The following is a 6,280-nucleotide window of genomic DNA, read 5'->3' as shown; positions in this document are numbered from 1 at the left end:
GACCAGTGTGCAACAAGAAGCAACAGGTAGAATTTAAATATGCTACAACATGATCAACTTGAATTGTTTTCACAGGAGTCCAATAGAGTCTTGAAGCATACCAAGAAGCAGCTTAAGTATTCATTCAACACTATAATTCTTTATTTCTCAAAATTTGCAAGGAGCCAACAAACTAGACAATGCAAATTGGTTCTTCTTGAAAACTTTTATATCTCAACACCTGTTGCAAACAAAAAAATAAAAGAATGTCAAAATACCAATATGTGTTCCCACTGGAATATCTTTTTTATTTGCCGACTTCACTCTTTGAATGGCATAAATTTGTTCAAACTCAGAGCCACTCGTACAACTGTGACTCTTCTACTGACATAAATTGGCAAACAGCAAGGAGGCATTCCACATATGCACAAAATAAATATCCAAAATTGTCTAGGGCTTTACTTCCCGAAGCAATGAGTCCTCAAAACAAAACCTACCGACTGTAACTACGCATCTTAATAGGTTGATTCTTCAGATTTTGACCAATGTTTGTAACAGGCCTAATTTGAGCAAAATTCCATTCGCCTTGCAATACAAACACACACAACTCGTTACGCATAATGTTACATAATGAGATCAAATTTGCACTAAATCTAATCAAAATCAACCTATAATTTCTCTAGCTAGCTTGAGGGTTTTCTTACACTTTTCCATTTGATGTCAATTTCTACAGAATTAACAATCCCTTTACATACTGAATTATCGAATTCCATCTACAGTTCATGCTAAAACCAATTCAAATCAAACATCATTTGCTCTAATCGGATACGGTTCACTTCATATGTTTCACTGTAAATTTTTTGTCAGGAAAACTTGCCGATATTTGATCCAAAAAATCTACATGTGCAACAAAATTTACCATTACAAAAACACCAACTTGAAAATGTTGTGATTTTGTAATTTATTCAGGGACCATTGTTGCCATGGTTGACACTACATTCTTTAAAGCCCAAAAGCATTTAATGGATACAGTGTACTCAACAAAATTCAACGAACAGATAAAAACTTTGCACAGAGGATATGAATCGAAGCATAGAGAATGAGGACTAAAAATCGATTTTCGCTATCACTATCTCAGTCGCATAGAGAGGAAACAAGCATATTTCTTGAGAGAATCCAAATTAGTGGAGTGTTATGAGGTAATAGAAAACCTGAGAAATGAAAGGACTGAGTGTAGGCAAGGATTGAGAATGATTGTAAGCACTCAGGTGAATTGATATGTCACAGCTGGTGTTTCTCAAAGCTACTATAGAGCTGGGAAATAATCACCATGATAGTCTGAGCGGTGGTGGCCACATAGTGTTATATCCCACGTATATGCAAAGGCGATGTTATTGCAGATACGATAGCATATGTGAAGCCCAAGGTTTATACACTAAAATATGGAATGGCCTTTGGTGAAGAAGCAATGCTTCTATCACTTGGAACCAAGGGTCGTCATGCTCTTATGCCCAACTCAATAACAAAATTAAATAGAGGCAGCGTTATACATGACAGAAAGGCCGATTCGGGTCCCAACTTGATATGAAGGTAGCTTTATATATGACAAAGTAATATGGTGGATACATGTATATGCTGGTGGATGCAACGTTATATATGGCAACGTATGTATGAAAACAGTAGCCACACTTCGAGATGAGAGCTTTGTCACGCGTTCATCGATTCTCCCATGGCGTAGCATAGCTAGCAGGTGCCTCAAATATCCATGTGTGTTCCTGCCCACATCTGGAGGGTGTTTTAGCAAATACGCACGACGATTCAATTCCAAGCGCACCTGCTAATGTATATGTTGCGTCCTCTTTGAATTGAATACCATTCCACATCCAAAAGAACCATTCTGAGTGGCACCATCACGAGAATGAGGTCTCGGTTCTGGCCAATAACTTTACGGAATCTGTGGGATGAGATGAGATAGAGGCAGCGCGGTATTAACCAGCGCTTAATGTACCACCGTATGTCTAGTGGTATGATTCTCGCTTTGGCTACGATTTCACAAAAAGAATGATACATTCCATTATCCGTCCAAAGGACGGAGAGTAGGGTGTAAGCGTGAAGAAGCCATGCTCTTCCTCCTCAAACACTTCTTTGCCGGAATTCCTGAATACCTCCACGTACTCGATCTCCCTGTCGTGCAGCAAATCGCTTTGGGTATGATAGCAAGAGTGGAGAGAGATGTGATCGCCAAAATATGTAGTTATGGCGGTGGGCGTTATGAAGGGGAGGTATGCGGATTTAGAAAATGGCCTGCATGTGGGCTACAACGTGCAAGATGGAATGACTGACCATAGTAGTGAAGATTGTTACCCTAAATCATAGGTATGGGAGAGGAGCGCTATTAGCTCACATCAATGCAATATTCTCACCGGGAGCGCCAGAGAGCAACGCTATTAGACTGTCAGAACCAGGAGGAGCAGTGCTTTTATGAAAGATAGAATATAGGTAAAATAGGGAGTTACAAAGTAGAGGGAAGCCAAAAATGGCGCTGGAGAAATGACAGAGGTTGTAGCTAGAATCTAGCTGAGAAAATATTCATGAAATGTGGAACTGATGGCAAAAATGACCTGCACAAAAATGCCATAAAACAAATGGCTCAAAGTAATTATGCGGGGCAGGAATACGCATGCTCTGATACCATGTTAAACACACACATGGAAGAAAGAGTATGAAATATAAAACATGAGAGTACATTTTTTATTAACAAATGATATACATTTATAGTACATGGTTTGACCATTGGGTTCCACATCCCAAGGTCTCTTGGACTTCCTTAGTCTATTCTGCTTCGACACTAACCCATAGAGGATTAGGTGTCCAACAGTATCAATGCTGAGATTAAAATAATATTTTTTGAAAATTTGAATTATTTTTATTAATTATGTTATTTATTTCAATAATATATTTCTATCATCAACATATTTATTTTGGAATATGATTTTCAATATTTTAATTTAATTATCAATAATTATTAGGTAGATAATAGGGATTCAAGCTCCACAAAATATTCTAGAATATTCTTAGTAGTCTCAAAAGCAGTTTGTACCTTTTACCCTTGTAATTAAATGAATTAATTAAAAAGGTATTACATATGAACATATTTCATATAGACATGAATTATGGTTTTTTGGCCATGTGTTATTAGTAAACTATGACATTGTATCAAAACTTATTTACAAATTAAATATCTTCATAAAAAATAGTGTGAATTTTGATGATTAGAAATCTTCTTACATATATATATATATGTGTGTGTGTGTGTGTGTGTTTAATTGGGAATATATATATATAGAGATCTATATATATATATATATATATATATATATATATATATATATATATAGAGAGAGAGAGAGAGAGAGAGCGTGTGTCTGTGGGGTATATTATGGAACATATAATTTTATATTTATTAAAATTTATGGACAATTTAATTATATAACTATATTTTTTGTGTAAGTTTGGTAGTACTTCCTTTTTCTATTAATTATCTATAAGCAGATGATCAGGTGCTCAATTTTATACTCGAAAATCAAAGTGTCATAATTTTTTCAAATTGAACTTCAGATCGAACAGCTCATCATTATGAATCCAACGGTGTGAACGACACTCCAATCTAAGCTCATATGCAGAAGTTAGAACAAGTCAAAGTTCAGGTTTGACTTGAACACATGGCAGGATTGGATGACATGGCAAAGTGTCAGACCAGGAAGTAACTCCTCAACACAGATTGATTCGTATATTACATTCCTTTAGGTTGGTCTTTATTATATACATGAGGGAGAGACTATTCACTTCATCTCCCAATGACTGTTCATATTACTTATTATTTATTTACATTATATTCACCCAATCCTGATGATTAACTGTCAACATTCCCCCCCTTAATCTGAAGGGATGTTGGTGAGTCTAAGCATCATTTTGAATCATTCAAGCTTTTCTCTTCCAAGCACTTGGGTGAAGATGTCTACAATTTTCTTATTAGTGGAACAATGATGGAGATGGATTTTTTTGGCCTCAACATGATGTCGAATCAGATGATATTTAGTATTGATGTGCTTCATTCAATCATGGAACTTTGGGTTCTTTGCCAACTTATTGCAAAGGTATTATCAATCATGAGTGGAGTTTATTGTACTTGTTTTACCTGCAAATCTTCAAGACTTTTCTTGAGCCACACAATTTCTTTTGTTGCTTCCGCTGCTACCACGTATTCTGCTTCTGTTGTGGAATTTGCTGGAATTGATTGTTTGTGTGATCTCCAGGAGACAGCTCCTGATCCAAGACTCATATCATATCCTGAAGTAGATACCCCAGTTTCTTTGTCTCCATCGAAGTCTGAATCAGAGTATCCAATCAAGCTGAAATCGTCCACCTGTGTATACTTGATTCCAAAGTCTTGAGTTCCCTTCAAGTACCTTAGAACTCTTTTTGTAGCAAACCAATGTCCCTCGCAAGGCTTTTGCATAAACCTGGAAAGGATTCCAATAGTAAACGAAATGTCTGGTCTAGTAGTAGTTAGGTAGTTGAGACTTCCTACAAGTTGTCTATACTTTGTTGCATCCTCAAATTCTTTTCCTTCAATAGATGTGAGCTTTAAGTTTTGTTCCATTGGAGTGGTAAGAGGATTACATTCTGTCATGCCAAACCTATTCAACAAATCTCCAATGTACTTCTTTTGAGAAAGAAATATGGACTTCAGATGTTGGGTTACTTCAATACTAGGATAGTAATGAACATAGCCCAAATCAGTCATTTCAAAACTTTTCCCCAATTCCTTCTTTATGGATGCAATGTAGCTTTCATTGTTCCCTATCATCAAAAGATCATCTACATATACCAGAAGATATACAATTGTTTTGCCAACTTTCTTGACAAATAAAGTTGCATCATCAAGATCATAATGTTTGAAATTGAGTTTCAAAAGATGCTCAGTTAGTTTTTCATACCAGGCTCGCAGTGCTTGTTTGAGGCCATACAAGGACTTCACCATTTTGCATACTTTATGTTCATGTCCTTTCACAACAAATCCTTCAGGCTGGGAAATAAAAACATTCTCTTTTAGATCTCCATTTAAGAAAGCAGTTTGTACATCCATTTGATGGACTTTCCAACCGTTACGAGTTGCTAGGGCAAAGAGTGTCCAGATGATAGCCCATTTTTTTGTGGGGGAAAAAGTCTCCTCATAATCAACCCCTTCCTTCTGCGCAAAACATTTTTCCACAAGCCTAGGTTTGTGCTTGTCAAGTGAGCCATCAGATTTATACTTGTTCTTGTAGACCCACTTGCAGCCAATTGGTTTGATTCCTAATGGAGGATCAACCAGCTTCCAAGTGCCATTCTTTATGAGCGCATCACACTCCTTTTACATTGCTTCTTTCCATTCATCATGAGAAGCAGCTTCTTTGAAGGAAGTTGGTTCAAAATCTGGAGACAAGTTCAATTCACAATCATAAGAAACATCCATATCAACAGGTGAATTAGAGTCATCTACATCACCTCCATTTTGTCGGTTTGAATTTCTAGTTCCTGTCTTTCCAAACTCATCAGAATGAACACTTTCAAGTGTATTTGTCAGCCACTTTGGGGGACATTTTTCAGATGGTCCAGGCTGCTCTGTTGATTGAGTTGGGACTGAATCAAGATTGAGTCTCCCAATTCTGTCAATCACATCACTTAAAGAATCATCTGTTGTTGGAGTTTCATGCAGGGGAGAGTGTTCTTCAGAAGAATATTCCACATTTTGATCTAGTATAGGAATCCACCCTTCAAGATGTGGAATCTGATTATCAAATTCTTGAAATGATTTTTCTTTTGCAAATCTATCCAAGTGATCAAGTTGCGCTCAACAACATTGTCAGTTTTGGATGATTCAAGAAAAATTACATCTTTAGATACAACAAACTTTTTATTTACTTCATCATAGAGATGGTATGCTTTGGAGGTTTTTGAATACCCTAGGAAGACACATTTACGACTTCTAGAACCAAGTTTGTTTCTATGTACCTTTTGTATCAAGGCATAACAGGTGGAACCAAAGACCCTGAGATGCTTTACCGAAGGAACATGTCCATACCACATTTCATATGGAGTCTTGTTTCTAATAGCATTAGATAGACATCTATTGTTTATATATGCAGCACATAGAACAACATCATCCCAAAACATTATCTTTACATTTTTGAAGAAGAGCATGGATCGTACCACATTTAAGATTGTCCTACTCATTCTTTCAACTACACCATTCTGT

Source organism: Pinus tabuliformis, chromosome 1_1 (assembly GCF_031772625.1).
Source record: "Pinus tabuliformis cultivar Carrire ecotype Pingquan chromosome 1_1, CPIR1, whole genome shotgun sequence".
Lineage (NCBI taxonomy): Eukaryota > Viridiplantae > Streptophyta > Pinopsida > Pinales > Pinaceae > Pinus > Pinus tabuliformis.
This window is presented reverse-complemented; position numbering follows the sequence as displayed.